This window comes from Pseudophryne corroboree, chromosome 9, assembly GCF_028390025.1.
Source record: "Pseudophryne corroboree isolate aPseCor3 chromosome 9, aPseCor3.hap2, whole genome shotgun sequence".
In the NCBI taxonomy this organism is placed as follows: Eukaryota; Metazoa; Chordata; class Amphibia; order Anura; family Myobatrachidae; genus Pseudophryne; species Pseudophryne corroboree.
The window spans coordinates 250,757,659-250,780,064 of NC_086452.1; the positions used below are offsets into that span (position 1 = coordinate 250,757,659).

Below are 22,406 nucleotides of genomic sequence, written 5' to 3' on the forward strand. Positions count from 1 at the left end.
ATGCACAAATGTACCGAGACTGTGCGTGGCTTGAGCACTAATTGTACCAGATGTCGAATAATCTGTACTTTCTGTTCTGGTAGGTAAATTCTTTGATTTACCGTATCGAGAATTATACCTAGGAATTGAAGTCGTTGAGACGGAATTAAATGTGATTTCTTAAAGTTGACAATCCAACCGTGCTGAACCAGTACATTGTACGTTACCAACACATGTTGGAGGAGCATCTGTTGAGACGGAGCTTTGATGAGCAGATCGTCGGAACTATTGTCACTCCCAGGGAACTGAGACGAGCTATCACAGACATAACTTTGGTGAATACCCGAGGTGCTGACGAGAGGCCAAACGGTAGAGCCTGAAACTGGTAATGGTTCTGGCGTATTGCAAACCGCAAGAACCTCTGATGAGGCGGCCAAATTGGAATGTGTAAGTACGCATCCTTGAGATCTAGCGCAATCATGAATTCCTGTGGCTCTAAACCTGCAATTACTGACCGCAGAGATTCCATCTTGAATCTGTAGTAAGTGACGTACTGATTGAGACCCTTCAAGTTCAATATTGGCCTGACGGAGCCATCCGGCTTCGGTACCACAAACAGACTGGAATAATAACCCTGACCCTGTTGTTGTACCGGGACCTGAATCAAAACTGCTGAATCCAGTAGGGACTGAAAGACAATTTGCAGAACCACCCTCTTGTCGTCCAAGAGAGGTAGTCCTGTCTTGAAAAACCGCAGTGGCGGAAGACAGTCGAACTCTATTTTGTAACCTCTTAACACTAAATAGCGGATCCACCCATCTGTGGATGTCTGGAACCACACCAAATGGAACGTCTGAAGGCGTGCTCCCACAATTGGAGATCCGAGATGGGCTGGGAGCCCGTCATGCCACTGGCTTGTCGGTGACCTTGGCGTCCTGACGCCTGGTGTTGGTTTGTTGGAAACCACGTCCTCGACCTCGTCTACCAGGCGTGGCTGTTCCTCTGCCACGCCCGCGAAAGGGCTGAGGTCTAAAGGATTTGAACGCAGGTCCAGAGTATCTCCGTCTTGGTACCATTGGAGGCAATGGTAAGAAAACAGACTTTCCTCCCGTGGCCTCAGAAATCCATTTGTCCAATTCAGGACCAAACAACTTCTCGCCCCCGTAAGGTAACGCCTCTATACCTCTTTTGACCTCTGCCTCCGCTTGCCAAGAAGGCAGCCAGAGTGCTCGTCGTACTGTAACCAGTGACGATGAAATGCGAGAAGTGAGCTGACAGACATCAGTAGAAGCTGTACATAGATACTCCGCAGCCTCACAGATTTGATCAGCAAGAAGTATAAGGTGATAGTCATGTAGGGCAGACTTGAGTTCTGTTATCCATACTATGAACGCCTTAGTGACCCAAATGCCAACCAACCCGGGTCTCAGCAGCAGTCCTGCTGCTATATACATGGACTTTAGCATAGTTTCTATTTTGCGGTCTGAAGGGTCTTTAAGAGTAGTAGCAGTTGGCACTGGTATGGTTAATTTCCTGGTAAGTTTTGACACAGACGAATCAACCATTGGCGGATTCTCCCATGTACATGTCACCGAGTCTGGAAACGGGTAACTAGACTTAAATCTGCGAGGTATAGAAAACCATTTATCTGGATTCTTTCGTGTTTCTACTAACATCTTATTAAGAGATTCCGAAACAGGAAAACACATTGGTGATCTCTGTCGTTTAGTAAATACAACTTCATCATTTGTCAGAGGCTCCTCAGTTTCTGTAAACTTTAGAGACTGACGCACCGCTCTGATGAGATTATCAATGCCTGGGCTGTTAAAATCATCACTATCTGACTGCTGGTCCACTTCCCCCTCCTCACCCTCATCTTGCGCAGTGAGGTCTGGCATAGAATCGTCAGAATGCAACATAGCAGAAACTGGTAAATCATACGAAAAATGATATTTATCCAGTCTACCCAAAATGGATTTGGATTTTTGGCAAGGCTGAGACGCCTCCGGTAGTACTGGCGGTCTCACCTTAGACTCAGATCTTGCCGCTTCCTACTCTTGTCGAGCGGCGGTCAATTCTGATTGCAACCCAGCCAGTACATTGGCTAGCATTTCCCATGGAGGGTCCGGGGAGGAAACTGGCTTTAAAACCGGAGCAGAAATTGTATTCGTAGCTGAATTCACAAAACATACTGTACATGTGGTAGATCCATCCGGTAACACACTGTTACAGACCTTGCAGTGAAACTGCTTTTTAGTTTTTGCTGGTGCCTTACTCATTATGCAGACAGACAATACAATATACAAAGACAGACCACTTGCACGACTCAGTAAAATAGTACTAAGGTGTGTGTGATATATATATCTGGCCAAGTGCAGTGCACGTGGCCAGTCCTATATGAAATCTGATCCCAAATTCCCACTAACACCCCTGCGCCTCCGGTGGAGTAGAGATGTAGGACAGGAACGTTCTGGAATCACAACAGGAAGAACAGGAAGCATGGTTAAAATGGCCACCATGCCATGCTTACACTAATAATCACAGTACAGGTTATAATCATGTGAAACAGATATATAACCTGGGATAGTGTAACAAAAGCCTAATAGTCTATGCTTTCTACATCATCTATGCAGCCTAGCATACTGCTGCTCCCCCCCCCCCCCCCGTGCAGCTGCATTTTCCTGCTGCTATATACAAGGTGCTGTGATTTTCTCTCCCAACCCCCCCCCCGTATGCTCCGTGTACTGGAACACCAGGAGCATGTAAATGGGCCGGGGAGCGGGAGCCGGACGGCCAGCGGGCGCCGGAGAGCGCGCTCCCTCTATGCGGCTCTGAGCAGCGGCGGCTGGCGGCTTACTATGTGGCTCTGAGCAGCGGCGGCGGGCGGCTTACATTGCCGCTCTCAGAAACAGTTTCCCCACACAGCGTCCCTCCAACATACCTGGACTCCTGTGGTGAGGCTACGACGGGGCTTCTCTGTAAGCACCGGCCAGCCTTTTCTGCAGGATGTCTGCTCTGGCTGTGAGGGTGCTCTTTTAGAAAGGACCGACACGCCACAGCTGCTTGTAGCAGCTTCCACTATCCCGGACCCTCGCCTTTTGGAAGGGGGAAAGGGATGTGAATAAAGTGAAAAATAAAAAATAAAAAATAAAATAAAAAATAAGAATTTACTTACCGATAATTCTATTTCTCGGAGTCCGTAGTGGATGCTGGGGTTCCTGAAAGGACCATGGGGAATAGCGGCCCCGCAGGAGACAGGGCACAAAAAGTAAAGCTTTAGGATCAGGTGGTGTGCACTGGCTCCTCCCCCCATGACCCCCCTCCAAGCCTCAGTTAGGACACTGTGCCCGGACGAGCGTACACAATAAGGAAGGATTTTGAATCCCGGGTAAGACTCATACCAGCCACACCAATCACACTGTACAACCCGTGATCTGAACCCAGTTAACAGTATGATAACAGCAGAGCCTCTGAAAAGATGGCTCACGACAATAATAACCCGATTTTTGTAACTATGTACAAGTATTGCAGATAATCCGCACTTGGGATGGGCGCCCAGCATCCACTACGGACTCCGAGAAATAGAATTATCGGTAAGTAAATTCTTATTTTCTCTATCGTCCTAGTGGATGCTGGGGTTCCTGAAAGGACCATGGGGATAATACCAAAGCTCCCAAACGGGCGGTAGAGTGCGGATGACTCCGCAGCACCGAACGAGAGAACTCCAGGTCCTCCTCAGCCAGGGTATCAAACCTGCAGGATCTTACCAACGTGTTTGCCCCTGACTAAATAGCCGCTCGGCAAAGTTGTAAAGCCGAGACCCCTCGGGCAGCCGCCCAAGATAAGCCCACCTTCCCTGTGGAATGGGCATTTACATATTTTGGCTGTGGCAGGCCTGCCACAGAATGTGCAAGCTGAATTGTATTACACATCCAACTAGCAATAGTCTGCTTAGAAGCAAGAGCACCCAGTTTGTTGGGTGCATACAGGATAACAGCAAGTCAGTTTTCCTGACTCCAGCCGTCCTGGAACCTATCTTTACAGGGCCCTGACAACATCTAGCAACCTGGAGTCCTCCAAGTCCCTAGTAGGCGCAAGGCACCAAAATAAGCTGGTTCAGGTGAAACACTGACACCACCTTAGGGAGAGAACTGGGGACGAGTCCGCAGCTCTGCCCTGTCCAAATGGACAACCAGATATGGGCTTTTTTGAGAAAAAAACCACCAATTTGACACTCGCCTGGTCCAGGCCAGGGCCAAGAGCATGGTCACTTTTCATGTGAGATGCTTCAAATCCACAGATTTGACTGGTTTTAAACCAATGTGATTTGAGGAATCCCAGAACTACGTTGAGATCCCACAGTGCCACTGGAGGCACAAAAGGGGGTTGTATATGCAATACTCCCTTGACAAACTTCTGGACTTCAGGAACTGAAGCCACTTCTTTCTGGAAGAAAATCAACAGGGCCGAAATTTGAACCTTAATGGACCCCAATTTGAGGCCCATAGACACTCCTGTTTGAAGGAAATGCAGGAATCGACCGAGTTGAAATTTCTTCGTGGGGCCTTTCTGGCCTCACACCACGCAACATATTTTTGCCACATGTGGTGATAATGTTGTGCGGTCACCTCCTTTCTGGCTTTGACCAGGGTAGGAATGACCTCTTCCGGAATGCCTTTTTCCCTTAGGATCCGGCGTTCCACCGCCATGCCGTCAAACGCAGCTGCGGTAAGTCTTGGAACAGACATGGTACTTGCTGAAACAAGTCCCTTCTTAGCGGCAGAGGCCATAAGTCCTCTGTGAGCATCTCTTGAAGTTCCGGGTACCAAGTCCTTCTTGGCCAATCCGGAGCCATGAGTATAGTTCTTACTCCTCTACGTCTTATAAGTCTCAGTACCTTAGGTATGAGAAGCAGAGGATGGAACACATACACCGACTGGTACATCCATGGTGTTACCAGAACGTCCACAGCTATTGCCTGAGGGTCTCTTAACCTGGCGCAATACCTGTCCCGTTTTTTGTTCAGACGGGACGCCATCATGTCCACCTTTGGTATTTCCCAACGGTTTACAATCATGTGGAAAACTTCCCGATGAAGTTTCCACTCTGCCGGGTGGAGGTCGTGCCTGCTGAGGAAGTCTGCTTCCCAGTTTCCATTCCCGGAATGAAACACTGCTGACAATGCTATCACATGATTTTCCGCCCAGCGAAAAGTCCTTGCAGTTTTTGCCATTGCCCTCCTGCTTCTTGTGTCGCCCTGTCTATTTACGTGGGCGACTGCCGTGATGTTTTTCCCACTGGATCAATACCGGCTGACCTTGAAGCAGAGGTCTTGCTAAGCTTAGAGTATTATAAATTTACCCTTAGCTCCAGTATATTTATGTGGAGAAAAGTCTCCAGACTTGATCACACTCCCTGGAAATTTTTTCCTTGTGTGACTGCTCCCCAGCCTCTCGGGCTGGCCTCCGTGGTCACCAGCATCCAATCCTGAATGCCGAATCTGCGGCCCTCTAGAAGATGAGCACTCTGTAACCACCACAGGAGAGACACCCTTGTCCTTGGATATAGGGTTATCCGCTGATGCATCTGAAGATGCGATCCGGACCATTTGTCCAGCAGATCCCACTGAAAAATTCTTGCGTGAAATCTGCCGAATGGAATTGCTTCGTAGGAAGTCACCATCTTTACCAGGACCCTTGTGCAATGATGCACTGATTTTAGGAGGTTCCTGACTAGCTCGGATAACTCCCTGGCTTTCTCTTCCGGGAGAAACACCTTTTTCTGGACTGTGTCCAGAATCATCCCTAGGCACAGCAGACTTGTCGTCGGGATCAGCTGCGATTTTGGAGTATTTAGAATCCACCCGTGCTGTTGTAGCAGTATCCGAGATAGTGCTACTCCGACCTCCAACTGTTCCCTGGACTTTGCCCTTATCAGGAGATCGTCCAAGTAAGGGATAATTAAGACGCCTTTTCTTCGAAGAAGAATCATCATTTCGGCCATTACCTTGGTAAAGACCCGGGGTGCCGTGGACAATCCAAACGGCAGCGTCTGAAACTGATAGTGACAGTTCTGTACCACGAACCTGAGGTACCCTTAGTGAGAAGGGCAATTTTTGGACATGGAGGTAAGCATCCCTGATGTCTCGGGACACTATATAGTCCCCTTCTTCCTGGTTCGTTATCACTGCTCTGAGTGACTCCATCTTGATTTGAACCTTTGTAAGTGTTCAAATTTTTTTAGATTTAGAATAGGTCTCACCTAGCCTTCTGGCTTCAGTACCACAATATAATGTGGAATAATACCCCTTTTCTTGTTGTAGGAGGGGTAATTTGATTATCACCTGCTGGGAATACAGCTTGTGAATTGTTTCCCATACTGCCTCCTTGTCGGAGGGAGACCTTGGTAAACCAGACTTCAGGAGCCTGCGAAGGGGAAACGTCTCGACATTCCAATCTGTACCCCTGGGATACTACATGTAGGATCCAGGGGTCCTGTACGGTCCCAGCGTCATGCTGAGAGCTTGGCAGAAGCGGTGGAACGCTTCTGTTCCTGGGAATGGGCTGCCTGCTGCAGTCTTCTTCCCTTTCCTCTATCCCTGGGCAGATATGACTCTTATAGGGACGAAAGGACTGAGGCTGAAAAGACGGTGTCTTTTTCTGCAGAGATGTGACTTAGGGTAAAAACGGTGGATTTTCCAGCAGTTGCCGTGGCCACCAGGTCCGATGGACCGACCCCAAATAACTACTCTTCCTTTATACGGCAATACACCTTTGTGCCGTTTGGAATCTGCATCACCTGACCACTGTCGTGTCCATAAACATCTTCTGGCAGATATGGACATCGCACTTACTCTTGATGCCAGAGTGCAAATATCCCTCTGTGCATCTCGCATATATAGAAAATGCATCCTTTAAATGCTCTATAGTCAATAAAATACTGTCCCTGTCAAGGGTATCAATATTTTTAGTCAGGGAATCCGACCAAGCCACCCCAGCTCTGCACATCCAGGCTGAGGCGATCGCTGGTCGCAGTATAACACCAGTATGTGTGTATATACTTTTTATGATATTTTCCAGCCTCCTGTCAGCTGGCTCCTTGAGGACGGCCCTATCTATAGACGGTACCGCCACTTGTTTTGATAAGCGTGTGAGCGCCTTATCCACCCTAAGGGGTGTTTCCCAACGCGCCCTAACTTCTGGCGGGAAAGGGTATACCGCCCATAATTTTCTATCGGGGGGAACCCACGCATCATCACACACTTCATTTAATTTATCTGATTCAGGAAAAACTACGGTAGTTTTTTCACATCCCACATAATACCCTCTTTTGTGGTACTTGTAGTATCAGAAATATGTAACACCTCCTTCATTGCCCTTAACGTGTGGCCCTAATAAGGAATACGTTTGTTTATTCACCGTCGACACTGGATTCAGTGTCCCTGTCTGTGTCAACCGACTAAAGTAAACGGGCGTTTTAAAACCCCTGACGGTGTTTCTGAGACGTCTGGACCGGTACTAATTGTTTGTCGGCCGTCTCATGTCGTCAACCGACCTTGCAGCGTGTTGACATTATCACGTAATTCCCTAAATAAGCCATCCATTCCGGTGTCGACTCCCTAGAGAGTGACATCACCATTACAGGCAATTGCTCCGCCTCCTCACCAACATCGTCCTCATACATGTCGACACACACGTACCGACACACAGCACACACACAGGGAATGCTCTGATAGAGGACAGGACCCACTAGCCCTTTGGAGAGACAGAGGGAGAGTTTGCCAGCACACACCAAAAACGCTATAATTATATAGGGACAACCTTATATAAGTGTTTTCCCTTATAGCATCTTTTATATATTTCTAACGCCAAATTAGTGCCCCCCCCCTCTCTGTTTTAACCCTGTTTCTGTAGTGCAGTGCAGGGGAGAGCCTGGGAGCCTTCCCTCCAGCCTTTCTGTGAGGGAAAATGGCGCTGTGTGCTGAGGAGATAGGCCCCGCCCCTTTTTCGGCGGGCTCGTCTCCCGCTCTTTAATGGATTCTGGCAGGGGTTAAATATCTCCATATAGCCCCCGGAGGCTATATGTGAGGTATTTTTAGCCAAAAAAGGTTTTCATTTGCCTCCCAGGGCGCCCCCCTCCCAGCGCCCTGCACCCTCAGTGACTGCCGTGTGAAGTGTGCTGAGAGGAAATGGCGCACAGCTGTAGTGCTGTGCGCTACCTTAAGAAGACTGAGGAGTCTTCTGCCGCCGATTCTGGACCTCTTCTCGTTTCAGCATCTGCAAGGGGGCCGGCGGCGAGGCTCCGGTGACCATCCAGGCTGTACCTGTGATCGTCCCTCTGGAGCTAATGTCCAGTAGCCAAAGAAGCCAATCCATCCTGCACGCAGGTGAGTTCACTTCTTCTCCCCTAAGTCCCTCGTTGCAGTGATCCTGTTGCCAGCAGGACTCACTGTAAAATAAAAAACCTAAGCTAAACTTTTCTAAGCAGCTCTTTAGGAGAGCCACCTAGATTGCACCCTTCTCGGCCGGGCACAAAAATCTAACTGAGGCTTGGAGGGGGGTCATGGGGGGAGGAGCCAGTGCACACCACCTGATCCTAAAGCTTTACTTTTTGTGCCCTGTCTCCTGCGGAGCCGCTATTCCCCATGGTCCTTTCAGGAACCCCAGCATCCACTAGGACGATAGAGAAATATATTCAAAATAAGTGTGGACTGAGCCACACAAGCCTGTTGCTACGATGAGCACAGAAAAAAACACTGAGGTACTCTGGGATATGGAGGGGTGGAGTGTTCTAAATTTAAATATTCAGTGCCCTGTTCCTGCGGAAGCCATCCATATCCCAAGAGTACTTCAGTGACCCCTAGTGGATGAAAAAGAAATGGCGCTGAACGCTGCTGGGTCCGCTCTGAGGAAAGGCTCTGCCACCTTAATGGCGCTGTCTTCCTGCTCTTCGGAGATTATACTGGCCTGAGGATTTTGTTCTGGCTGAGATCCGCAGACCCCGACAGGCTTGATTTGGTCAGTGTAGGGTCAGGTGCTGGCTCAGGGCGCCCCTCACAGCGCCGCACCGAAGTACCGCTGAGCCGTCCGGGAGCGCAGTTAATACTGCGCTCCTACCCTTAAGCCGCCCATCTTCACACTGACCCCCCGCTTGTGAGGGGGGGACAGTGACTCACTCGCCACACTTCAGCTCTGCAAGGGGGTGGCGGCTGGCTGCTGCGGTGAGCGTTCCCCTGTGGCGGTGCGCGATCTGTCCCCTCTGGAGCTCAATGTCTAGTCAGCGGAGACAGTGGCTCAGACCCCGCAGGGCGGACATTGCTCCCCCACCTCAGTCCCTCGTTGCAGGCAGGCTGCTGCCAACAGTCTCCTGTATAAAAAACTCTAAAATAAACTTTTTCTAAGAAAGCTCTGTAGAGCTCCCCTAGCTGTGACCGGCTCCTCCGGGCACATTTTCTAAACTGAGTGTGGTAGGAGGGGCATAGAGGGAGGAGCTAGCCCACTATTAAACTCTTAAAGTGCCAATGGCTCCTGATGGACCAGTCTATACCCCATGGTACTAATATGGACCCCAGCATCCTCTAGGACGTAAGAGAAAAGTTGATTGTACAGATGCTGTTAAGATGACCACTGGTGTCTGAGGAGATAATGGTGCTGGTGGGCATTCCCCTGTCAGGAGCATGAAAAAAAAGGAAAAAGAAAAAGGAGGAGGTGCAAACAAAGTAATGCACCTCCCCCAGAGCTTAATAATATGATGGAAAGCAGCCAAAATATCGGCTCCCCGTACAACCCAACATGCCTTGTGAAGGATGATAAATTAAAAGAGCCTCTATCTGCTACTTTCCAGTGTCCCCATTGGATGAAGGAGAAATTTGTTTTAAAATAAGATTTTACTCACCGGTAAATCTATTTCTCGTAGTCCGTAGTGGATGCTGGGAACTCCGTAAGGACCATGGGGAATAGACTGGCTCCGCAGGAGACTGGGCACTCTAAAAGAAAGATTAGGTACTATCTGGTGTGCACTGGCTCCTCCCTCTATGCCCCTCCTCCAGACCTCAGTTAGGATACTGTGCCCGGAAGAGCTGACACAATAAGGAAGGATTTTTGAATCCCGGGTAAGACTCATACCAGCCACACCAATCACACCGTATAACTCGTGATACTATACCCAGTTAACAGTATGAAATATAACTGAGCCTCTCAACAGATGGCTCAACAATAACCCTTTAGTTAGGCAATAACTATATACAAGTATTGCAGACAATCCGCACTTGGGATGGGCGCCCAGCATCCACTACGGACTACGAGAAATAGATTTACCGGTGAGTAAAATCTTATTTTCTCTGACGTCCTAGTGGATGCTGGGAACTCCGTAAGGACCATGGGGATTATACCAAAGCTCCCAAACGGGCGGGAGAGTGCGGATGACTCTGCAGCACAGAATGAGAGAACTCAAGGTCCTCCTCAGCCAGGGTATCAAATTTGTAGAATTTAGCAAACGTGTTTGCCCCTGACCAAGTTGCAGCTCGGCAAAGTTGTAAAGCCGAGACCCCTCGGGCAGCCGCCCAAGATGAGCCCACCTTCCTTGTGGAATGGGCTTTTACTGATTTAGGATGCGGCAATCCAGCCGCAGAATGTGCCAGCTGAATTGTGCTACAAATCCAGCGAGCAATAGTCTGCTTAGAAGCAGGAGCACCTATTTTGTTGGGTGAATACAGGATAAAAAGCGAGTCAGTTTTCCTGACTCCAGCCGTCCTGGAAACATAAATTTTCAAGGCCCTGACTACGTCCAGTAACTTGGAATCTTCCAAGTCCCTAGTAGCCGCAGGCACTACAATAGGTTGGTTCAAGTGAAAAGCTGATACCACCTTAGGGAGAAACTGGGGACGAGTCCTCAATTCTGCCCTATCCATATGGAAAATCAGATAAGGGCTTTTACATGACAAAGCCGCCAATTCTGACACCCGCCTGGCCGAAGCCAAGGCCAATAACATGACCACTTTCCACGTGAGATATTTCAGATCCACAGTTTTAAGTGGCTCAAACCAATGTGATTTCAGGAAACTCAACACCACATTGAGATCCCAAGGTGCCACAGGAGGCACAAAAGGGGCTGAATATGAAGCACTCCCTTTACAAAAGTCTGAACTTCAGGCAGTGAAGCCAGTTCTTTCTGGAAGAAAATCGACAGAGCCGAAATCTGGACCTTAATGGAACCCCATTTTTAGGCCCATAGTCACTCCCGACTGTAGGAAGTGCAGAAAACGACCCAGCTGAAATTCCTCTGTAGGGGCCTTCCTGGTCTCACACCACGCAACATATTTTCGCCAAATACGGTGATAATGGTTTGCGGTTACTTCTTTCCTGGCTTTTATCAGCGTAGGAATGACTTCCTCCGGAATGCCCTTTTCCTTTAGGATCCGGAATTCAACCGCCATGCCGGCAAACGCAGCCGCGGTAAGTCTTGGAACAGACAGGGCCCCTGCTGTAGCAGATCCTGTCTGAGCGGTAGAGGCCATGGGTCCTCCGATATCATTTCTTGAAGTTCTGGGTACCAAGCTCTTCTTGGCCAATCCGGAACCACGAGTATCGTTCTTACTCCTCGCCTTCTTATTATTCTCAGTACCTTTGGTATGAGAGGCAGAGGAGGGAACACATAAACCGACTGGTACACCCACGGTGTCACTAGAGCGTCCACAGCTATCGCCTGAGGGTCCCTTGACCTGGCGCAATATCTAGTTTTTTGTTTAGGCGGGACGCCATCATGTCCACCTGTGGCCTTTCCCAACGGTTTACCAACAGTTGGAAGACTTCTGGATGAAGTCCCCACTCTCCCGGGTGTAGGTCGTGTCTGCTGAGGAAGTCTGCTTCCCAGTTGTCCACTCCCGGAATGAACACTGCTGACAGTGCTAAGACGTGATTTTCCGCCCATCGGAGAATCCTTGTGGCTTCTGCCATCGCCATCCTGCTTCTTGTGCCGCCCTGTCGGTTTACATGGGCGACTGCCGTGATGTTGTCTGATTGGATCAGTACCGGCTGGTTTTAAAGCAGAGGCCTTGCCAGACTTAGGGCATTGTAAATGGCCCTCAGTTCCAGAATATTTATGTGTAGGGACGACTCCTGACTTGACCAAAGTCCTTGGAAATTTCTTCCCTGTGTGACTGCCCCCCAGCCTCGAAGGCTGGCATCCGTGGTTACCAGGACCCAGTCCTGTATGCCGAATCTGCGGCCCTCTTGAAGATGAGCACTCTGCAGCCACCACAGTAGAGATACCCTGGTCCTTGGAGACAGGGTTATCAGCCGATGCATCTGAAGATGCGATCCCGACCACTTGTCCAAGAGGTCCCACTGAAAGGTTCTTGCATGGAACCTGCCGAATGGAATTTTGCTTCGTAAGAAGCTACCATTTGTCCCAGGACTCGCGTGCAGTGATGCACCGATACCGGTTTTGGTTTCAGGAGGTCTCTGACTAGAGATGACAGCTCCTTGGCTTTCTCCTGCGGGAGAAACACTTTTTTCTGTTCTGTGTCCAGAACCATCCCCAGGAACAGTAGGCGTGTGGTAGGAACCAGCTGTGACTTTGGAATGTATAGAATCCATCCGTGCTGTTGTAGCACTTCCCGAGATAGTGCTACTCCGACCAACAACTGCTCCTTGGACCTCGCCTTTATAAGGAGATCGTCCAAGTACGGGATAATTAAAACTCCTTTTTCGAAGGAGTATCATCACTTCTGCCATTACCTTGGTAAAGACCCTCGGTGCCGTGGACAGTCCAAACGGCAGTGTTTGGAATTGGTAATGGCAATCCTGTACCACAAATCTGAGGTACTCCTGGTGAGGATGGTAAATGGGGACATGTAGGTAAGCATCCTTGATGTCCAGGGATACCATGTAATCCCCCTCCTCCAGGCTTGCAATAACCGCCCTGAGCGATTCCATCTTGAACTTGAATTTTTTTTTATGTATGTGTTCAAGGATTTCAAATTTAAAATGGGTCTCACCGAACCATCCGGTTTCGGTACCACAAACAGTGTGAAATAGTAACCCCGTCCTTGTTGAAGTAGGGGCACCTTGACTATCACCTGCTGGGAATACAGCTTGTGAATTGCCTCTAGCACAGCCTCCCTGCCTGAGGGAGTTGTCGGCAAGGCAGATTTGAGGAAACGGCGGGGGGGAGACGCCTCGAATTCCAGCTTGTACCCCTGAGATACTACTTGAAGGATCCAGGGATCCACCTGTGAGCGAGCCCACTGATCGCTGAAATTTTTGAGGCGGCCCCCCACCGTACCTGGCTACGCCTGTGGAGCCCCCGCGCCATGCGGTGGACTCAGAGGAAGCGGGGGAAGAATTTTGATTCTGGGAACTGGCTGACTGGTGCAGCTTTTTTCCTCTTCCGTCGTCTCTGTGCAGAAAGGAAGCGCCTTTGACCCGCTTGCTTTTCTGAAGCCGAAAGGACTGTACCTGATAATACCGTGCTTTCTTAGGCTGTGAGGAAACCTGAGGTAAGAAAAAAAAAATCCCAGCTGTTGCTGTGGATACGAGGTCCCAGAGACCATCCCCAAACAATTCCTCACCCTTATAAGGCTCTATGTGCCTTTTAAAGTCAACATCACCTGTCCACTGCCGGGTCTCTAATACCCTCCTGGCAGAATGGACCTTGCATTAATTCTGGACGCCAGCCGGCAAATATCCCTCTGTGCATCCCTCATATATAAGACTACGTCTTTAATATGCTCTATGTTAGCACCATATTCTCCCTGTCTAGGGTATTAATATTATCTGACAGGGTATCAGACCCTGCTGCAGCAGCACTATGCATGCTGAGGCAATTGCAGGTCTCAGTATAATACCTGAGTGTGTATATACAGACTTCAGGATAGCCTCCTGCTTTTTATCAGCAGGCTCCTTCAAAGTGGCCGTATCCTAAGACAGCAGTGCCACCTTTTATGACAAACGTGTGAGCGCCTTATCCACCCTAGGGGATATCTCCCAACGTGACCTATCCTCTGGCGGGAAAGGGTACGCCAGCAGTAATATTATTTTTTTTTAAATTACCAGTTTCTTATCGGGGGAACCCACGCTTCTTCACACACTTCATTCACTCATCTGATGGGGGAACAAAACACCGGCTGCTTTTTCTTCCCAAACATAAACCCCCTTTTATGTGGTACTTGGGTTAATGTCAGAAATGTGTAACACAATTTTTATTGCCAAGATCATGCAACGGATGTTCCTAGTGGATTGTGTATATGTCTCAACCTCGTCGACACTGGAGTCAGACTCCGTGTCGACATCTGTGTCTGCCATCTGAGGTAACGGGCGTTTTTTGAGCCCCTGATGGCCTTTGAGACGCCTGGGCAGGCGCGGGCTGAGAAGCCGGCTGTCCCACAGCTGTTACGTCATCCAGCCTTTTAATGTAAGGAGTTGACACTGTCGGTTAATACCTTCCACCTATCCATCCACTCTAGTGTCGGCCCCACAGGGGGCGACATCCCATTTATCGGCATCTGCTCCGCCTCCACATAAGCCTCCTCATCAAACATGTCAACACAGCCGTACCGACACACCGCACACACACAGGGAATGCTCTGACTGAGGACAGGACCCCACACAGACCTTTGGGGAGATAGAGAGAGAGTATGCCAGCACACACCAGAGCGCTATATAATGTAGGGATAAACACTATCACTGAGTGAATTTTCCCCAATAGCTGCTTGTATAAACAATATTGCGCCTAAATTTAGTGCCCCCCCCTCTCTTTTTAACCCTTTGAGCCTGAAAACTACAGGGGAGAGTCTGGGTAGCTGTCTTCCAGCTACACTGTGAAGAGAAAATGGCGCCAGTGTGCTGAGGGAGATGGCTCCGCCCCTTTTTCGGCTGACTTTTCTCCCGCTTTTTTATGGATTCTGGCAGGGGTAATTACCACATATATAGCCTCTGGGGCTATATATTGTGATTATTTTGCCAGCCAAGGTGTTTTTATTGCTGCTCAGGGCGCCCCCCCCCAGCGCCCTGCACCCTCAGTGACCGGAGTGTGAAGTGTGTATGAGGAGCAATGGCGCACAGCTGCAGTGCTGTGCGCTACCTTGGTGAAGACTGAAGTCTTCTGCCGCCGATTTTCCGGACCATCTTCTTGCTTCTGGCTCTGTAAGGGGGACGGCGGCGCGGCTACGGGAACGAACACCAAGGACGGGTCCTGCGGTCGATCCCTCTGGAGCTAATGGTGTCCAGTAGCCTAAGAAGCCCAAGCTAGCTGCAAGCAGGTAGGTTCGCTTCTTCTCCCCTTAGTCCCTCGTTGCAGTGAGCCTGTTGCCAGCAGGTCTCACTGTAAAAATAAGAATTTACTTACCGATAATTCTATTTCTCATAGTCCGTAGTGGATGCTGGGGACTCCGTCAGGACCATGGGGAATAGCGGCTCCGCAGGAGACAGGGCACAAAAAGTAAGCTTTTAGGATCACATGGTGTGTACTGGCTCCTCCCCCTATGACCCTCCTCCAAGCCTCAGTTAGGTACTGTGCCCGGACGAGCGTACATAATAAGGAAGGATCTTGAATCCCGGGTAAGACTCATACCAGCCACACCAATCACACCGTACAACTTGTGATTTGAACCCAGTTAACAGTATGATAACAACGAAGAAGCCTCTGAAAAGATGGCTCACAACAATAATAACCCGATTTTTGTAACAATAACTATGTACAAGTATTGCAGACAATCCGCACTTGGGATGGGCGCCCAGCATCCACTACGGACTATGAGAAATAGAATTATCGGTAAGTAAATTCTTATTTTCTCCAACGTCCTAGTGGATGCTGGGGACTCCGTCAGGACCATGGGGATTATACCAAAGCTCCCAAACGGGCGGGAGAGTGCGGATGACTCTGCAGCACCGAATGAGAGAACTCCAGGTCCTCCTTAGCCAGAGTATCAAATTTGTAAAATTTTACAAACGTGTTCTCCCCTGACCACGTAGCTGCTCGGCAAAGTTGTAATGCCGAGACCCCTCGGGCAGCCGCCCAAGATGAGCCCACCTTCCTTGTGGAGTGGGCATTTACAGATTTAGGCTGTGGCAGGCCTGCCACAGAATGTGCAAGTTGGATTGTGCTACAGATCCAACGAGCAATCGTCTGCTTAGACGCAGGAGCACCCATCTTGTTGGGTGCATACAGGATAAACAGCTAGTCAGATTTTCTGACTCCAGCCGTCCTTGAAATATATATTTTCAATGCTCTGACAACGTCCAGCAACTTGGAGTCCTCCAAGTCGCTAGTAGCCGCAGGCACCACAATAGGCTGGTTCAAGTGAAAAGCCGAAACCACCTTAGGCAGAAACTGAGGACGCGTCCGCAGTTCTGCCCTGTCCGAATGGAAAATCAGATATGGGCTTTTGTACGATAAAGCCGCCAACTCTGATACTCTCCTGGCTGAAGCCAGGGCCAGTAGCATGGTTACTTTCCATGTAAGATACTTCAAATCTACCGATTTGAGCGGCTCAAACCAATGGGATTTGAGAAAATCCAAAACTACGTTGAGATCCCACGGTGCCACTGGAGGCACAATCGGGGGCTGTATATGTAGTACACCTTTGACAAAGGTTTGTACTTCAGGCACTGAAGCCAATTCTTTCTGGAAGAAAATCGATAAGGCCGAAATTTGAACCTTAATAGACCCCAATTTGAGGCCCATAGACAATCCTGCCTGCAGGAAATGTAGGAATCGACCCAATTGAAATTCCTCCGTTGGGGCCTTCTTGGCCTCACACCACGCAACATATTTTCTCCAAATGCGGTGATAATGTTGTGCGGTCACTTCCTTCCTGGCTTTAATCAAGGTAGGAATAACTTCCTCTGGAATGCCCTTTTCTTTTAGAATCCGGCGTTCAACCGCCATGCCGTTAAACGCAGTCGCGGTAAGTCTTCCGTGAGCATCTCTTGAAGTTCCGGGTACCAAGTCCTTCTTGGCCAATCCGGAGCCACGAGTTTTGTTCTTACTCCCCGTAGCCGTATAATTCTCAGTACCTTTGGTATGAGAGGCAGAGGAGGAAACACATACACGGACTGGTACACCCACGGTGTTACCAGAGCGTCCACAGCTATTGCCTGAGGGTCTCTTGACCTGGCGCAATATCTGTCCAGTTTCTTGTTGAGGCGGGACGCCATCATGTCCACATTTGGTTTTTCCCAACGGTTCACAATCATGTGGAAGACTTCTGGATGAAGTCCCCACTCTCCCGGGTGGAGGTCGTGTCTGCTGAGGAAGTCTGCTTCCCAGTTGTCCACTCCCGGAATGAACACTGCTGACAGTGCTATGACATGATTTTCCGCCCAGCGAAGAATCCTTGCAGCTTCTGTCATTGCTCTTCTGCTTCTCGTGCCGCCCTGTCTGTTTACGTGGGCGACTGCCGTGATGTTGTCCAACTGGATCAACACCGGCTGACCCTGAAGCAGCGGTTTTGCCAGGCTTAGAGCATTGCAAATCGCTCTTAGCTCCAGTATATTTATGTGAAGAGACGTCTCCAGGTTTGACCACACGCCCTGGAAGTTTCTTCCCTGTGTGACTGCTCCCCAGCCTCGTAGGCTGGCATCCGTAGTCACCAGGACCCAGTCCTGTATGCCGAATCTGCGGCCCTCTAACAGATGGGCACTCTGCAACCACCACAGAAGAGACACCCTTCGTGCGTGGAATCTGCCGAATGGAATTGCTTCGTAAGAAGCCACCATCTTTCCCAGGACTCTTGTGCATTGATGTACTGACACATTTCCTGGTTTTAGGAGGTTCCTGACAAGTTCGGATAACTCCCTTGCTTTCTCCTCCGGGAGAAACACCTTTTTCTGAACAGTGTCCAGAATCATTCCCAGGAACAGCAGACGTGTCGTCGGGGTCAATTGAGATTTTGGAAGATTCAGAATCCACCCGTGTTGTTGAAGCACTACTTGGGTTAGTGCTACTCCGACTTCCAGCTGTTCTCTGGACCTTGCCCTTATCAGGAGATCGTCCAAGTAAGGGATAATTAATACGCCTTTTCTTCGTAGAAGAACCATCATTTCGGCCATTACCTTGGTAAAGACCCGAGGTGCCGTGGACAAACCAAACGGCAGCGTTTGAAACTGATAATGACAGTTTTGTATCACGAACCTGAGATACCCTTGGTGTGAAGGGTAAATTGGGACATGCAGATAAGCATCTTTTATGTCCAGGGACACCATGAAGTCCCCTTCTTCCAGATTCGCTATCACTGCTCTGAGTGACTCCATCTTGAACTTGAATTTCTGTATGTACAGGTTCAAGGATTTCAGATTTAGAATAGGTCTTACCGAACCGTCCGGCTTCGGTACCACAAATAGTGTGGAATAATACCCCTTTCCCTGTTGTAGGAGGGGTACCTTGACTATCACCTGCTGAGAATACAGCTTGTGAATGGCTTCCAATACCGTCGCCATTTCTGAGGGAGACGTTGGTAAAGCAGACTTTAGGAACCGGCGAGGGGGAGACTTTTCGAATTCCAACTTGTAACCCTGAGATACTACCTGCAGGATCCAAGGGTCCACCTGTGAGCGCGCCCACTGTGTGCTGAAAATCTTTAGTCGACCCCCCACCGCCCCTGAGTCCGCTTGCACAGCCCCAGCGTCATGCTGAGGGCTTTGTAGAAGCCGGGGAGGGCTTCTGTTCGTGGGAAGTAGTTGCTTGCTGCAACCTCTTACCCCTTCCTTTGCCTCTGGGCAAATATGACTGTCCTTTTGCCCGCTTGTTCTTATAGGAACGAAAGGACTGCGGCTGAAAAGACGGTGTCTTTTTCTGTTGGGAGGTGACCTGAGGTAAAAAAGTGGATTTTCCGGCTGTTGCCGTGGCCACCAGATCCGATAGACCGACCCCAAATAATTCCTCTCCTTTATACGGCAATACTTCCATATGCCGTTTGGAATCCGCATCACCTGACCACTGTCGCGTCCATAAACTTCTTCTGGCAGATATGGACATCGCACTTACTCTCGATGCCAGAGTGCAAATATCCCTCTGAGCATCTCGCATATAAAGAAAAGCATCCTTTAATTGCTCTATAGTCAATAAAATACTGTCCCTATCCAGGGTATCAATATTTTCAGTCAGGGAATCCGACCACACCACCCCAGCACTGCACATCCAGGCTGAGGATATTGCTGGTCGCAGTATAACACCAGTATGTGTGTATATACTCTTCAGGGTAGTTTCCAGCCTCCTATCAGCTGGATCCTTGAGGGCGGCCGTATCAGGAGACGGTAACGCCACTTGTTTTGATAAGCGTGTGAGCGCCTTATCCACCCTAGGGGGTGTTTCCCAGCGCGCCCTAACCTCTGGTGGGAAAGGGTATAATGCCAATAACTTCTTTGAAATTAGCAGTTTTCTATCGGGGTTAACCCACGCTTCATCACACACGTCATTCAATTCCTCTGATTCTGGAAAAGCTACAGGTAGTTTTTTCACACCCCACATAATACCCCCCTTTGAGGTACCTGCAGTATCAGAGATATGCAAAGCCTCCTTCATTGCCGTGATCATATAACGTGTGGCCCTATTGGAAAATACGTTTATTTCTTCACCGTCGACACTAGATTCATCTGTGTCGGTACCTGTGTCGACTGACTGAGGTAAGGGGCGTTTTACAGCCCCTGACGGTGCCTGAGACGCCTGGACAGGTACTAACTGGTTTTCCGGCCGTCTCATGTCGTCAACTGACTTTTGCAGCGTGCTAACATTATCACGTAATTCCATAATTAAAGCCATCCATTCCGGTGTCGACTCCCTAGGGGGTGACATCACCATTACCGGCAATTGCTCCGCCTCCACACCAACATCGTCCTCATACATGTCGACACACACGTACCGACACACAGCAGACACACAGGGAATGCTCTTATCGAAGACAGGACCCCACTAGCCCTTTGGGGAGACAGAGGGAGAGTTTGCCAGCACACACCAAAGCGCTATAAAAATGTATATAAACAACCCTAAAAGGTGTTGTTTCTGTTATATGCGCTTAATATATAAAAATATCGCCAAAATATGCCCCCCTTCTCTGTTTTACCCTGTTTCTGTAGTGCAGTGCAGGGGAGAGTCCTGGGAGCCTTCCTCACAGCGGAGCTGAGCAGGAAAATGGCGCTGTGTGCTGAGGAGAACAGGCCCCGCCCCCTAAAACGGCGGGCTCTTCTCCCGGAGTTTGCGATATATGGCAGGGGTTAAATACATCCATATAGCCTCAAGGGCTATATGTGATGTATTTTAGCCATAGAAAAAGGTATTATACACTGCTGCCCAGGGCGCCCCCCCCAGCGCCCTGCACCCTCAGTGACCGCTGGTGTGAAGTGTGCCGACAACAATGGCGCACAGCTGCAGTGCTGTGCGCTACCTTATGAAGACTGAAAGTCTTCTGCCGCCTGTTTCCGGACCTCTTCAACTTCGGCATCTGCAAGGGGGGTCGGCGGCACGGCTCCGGGACCGGACTCCATGGCTGGGCCTGTGTTCGATCCCTCTGGAGCTAATGGTGTCCAGTAGCCTAAGAAGCAAATCCATCCTGCACGCAGGTGAGTTCACTTCTCTCCCCTAAGTCCCTCGTAGCAGTGAGCCTGTTGCCAGCAGGACTCACTGAAAATAAGAAACCTAAAAAACTTTTTCTAAGCAGCTCTTTATGAGAGCCACCTAGATTGCACCCTGCTCGGACGGGCACAAAAACCTAACTGAGGCTTGGAGGAGGGTCATAGGGGGAGGAGCCAGTACACACCATGTGATCCTAAAAGCTTACTTTTTGTGCCCTGTCTCCTGCGGAGCCGCTATTCCCCATGGTCCTGACGGAGTCCCCAGCATCCACTAGGACGTTGGAGAAATAAAAAACCTAACATATACTTTCTTTCTAGGAGCTCAGGAGAGCCCCTAGTGTGCATCCAGCTCGGCCGGGCACAGAAATCCAACTGAGGTCTGGAGGAGGGGCATAGTGGGAGGAGCCAGTGCACACCAGATAGTACCTAATCTTTCTTTTAGAGTGCCCAGTCTCCTGCGGAGCCCGTCTATTCCCCATGGTCCTTACGGAGTTCCCAGCATCCACTAGGACGTCAGAGAAAATACAATGGAGCAAGTCATCCAGGTATTCCATATTATTCCAAGCTTTACTGGTACTAGTTCACCATAGTGAAATATAAAAAATTGACGGAGTGTGTTTAATATAAAGCAGCCTCTATTTTTGTCATTTGGTATGGGATATTTTCCAGTCCGTACCCAACACAAAGATAAGTTTAGTTTCAGGTGGAAAGGCAGTGAAGTGGGAGTATAGTAAATATTGAACATCCTTATCCAAAGGGTACATCAACTGGTAGACACTTTTGGCCGTCAATCTGTCTTTGAATGGAGAGGTTACTGAGGCATCCGAGAGCTTATTAAGACATAAAACCCTATCTCAGGTTTGAAGGTATAATTGTTTGGAGAATATCGTCACTCTTTAATTGCCGTTTGTGCTTTCAGGTTGCTTCCCATCTACTCAGCAGCCTACTCACTTCAAAATTGGTCGGCTGGTCGAATCTCCAGGTGTTTTTTTTCCCCCATGCTTGAAAGGAGGAGATCAGACAGGTGACCAGGATCAAGCATATGGGCAGGTCAGCAGAGGGTACACACTTGTCCAGTGGCAGACAAACAGGTTGGTCAAGAGTCGGATCTCCTGAGGGTTGGAGAAGTGTGTACCCAGTTTTACATATGTTAATTTTAATAAAGCACTGGGAAATCCTGTAGAAAATATCAGATAGGCAGCTGGAGACATGAGTGAAGAGAATGGGGAAGACGTCAGTGTTAGAGAAGTAATTTGAATATAATCAGAACAGAGATGACATTGGAAGATAAGAGTCAAAGAGCTCACCATGGGAGGAAGTGTAAAGGGAAAACAGAAGGCGGCCAAAAACAGAACATTGAGGGACACCAACAGTTAACAAAAGAGGAGGAGCCAGGGCGGCTGCAGACATTTAATTTTGAAGAACTTGAGGACAAAAAGGGAAGAAAAAGAAGTGGTAATTAGAGAGCACGTTGTGGCCACTAGGGCATGCTTAAATATTAAACAGAGGGACGATTCAGCCTGATGAGAGAAAAGGGTTGAGACGTGGGCAAGATGGGAACAAACAGTGAGAGAGAGGCAGTAGAGACTAGTGTATTTTGCAGCTGCAGACTATCAACTTAAACAGCTGAAACAAAGGCAGCCAAATGTGTCTCATCATTGTGGATTAAATTCCTGGCATACAAACTGCTACCCCAGAGTTCTTGGCAAGCATGTCATAGTGTGCACAGGGCAGTTTAGTATCTGCATGTAGTACTCCATTTCCTATAATGCTGAATGTTTGTTTTCCCCTTTGTAGCCACCCAAGTAGACAGCAGCCTGCCTAATGATTGAGTCTGTGTGCTAATCAGCCGGCGAGCAC

The 22,406-nt window shown here is 49.2% G+C and overlaps 1 protein-coding gene across 4 annotated transcripts in view; it reads right to left on the reverse strand.

The window, feature by feature from the left end:
• RNF2 (ring finger protein 2) overlaps positions 1-22,406 on the reverse strand; it is a 128,613-nt gene that overhangs the window by 25,540 nt on the left and 80,667 nt on the right. The window lies entirely within an intron of this gene.